Below are 729 nucleotides of genomic sequence, written 5' to 3'. Positions count from 1 at the left end.
ATATCAAGTGAGATCTGAATGGTATGCTAAAGTGTGCTGACACTTACATACACACCTGAAGTTGGGGGAGAAGCGGAAAGAGATGGCACAGGAAGTGGATTTTACAATTACTGACATTTTATGCCATCTTCATTGAAATGATAGTGCATCCATATTGAATATATTATTTAGAAAATAGAATAAGTGTTGACAAAGCTTTAATGATATATCTACACAGTGGAAGCCTTAAAGCAGAGAGTCTCAGGTTCACAAGAGTAGCAAATAGTTCAAAAAATATTACATTTTCCTCTTTACTGTGGTTGAATTGATTTTGTTGGTCGGATTTTGTGCTAAGTGCTAATCAACAATTAATGAAGTTTCGTTTGTCATAATTCACATATGCCGACTGCGAGATGTGGCTCAGCAGTAGTTCTGGGCAACCCCATATAATAGCAGTATAGGCGAAAAGAACGGCTGTTGACCTTTCATTTGTCTTTGAGAACGTTAGAGCAATTAGTCACTGGGCCAGCTCTGGTTTTAAGTCCAGTATTCCATATTGTTTATGCCGCTCCACCGAAAATCTGCGTATTTAGGTAGATCATACATAAATTAACAGCTGGATATTCAGAACATGCAATACATTCATTACTATCATGACTTATTTCATCAACATCCACTTTTGCTTGGAAAGGCGGAAAACTTATTAAGGAATGTATTGCATCGCAAGCCCATTTTACGTAGCAAAAGGAA

Source organism: Penaeus monodon, chromosome 27 (assembly GCF_015228065.2).
Source record: "Penaeus monodon isolate SGIC_2016 chromosome 27, NSTDA_Pmon_1, whole genome shotgun sequence".
Lineage (NCBI taxonomy): Eukaryota > Metazoa > Arthropoda > Malacostraca > Decapoda > Penaeidae > Penaeus > Penaeus monodon.
This window is presented reverse-complemented; position numbering follows the sequence as displayed.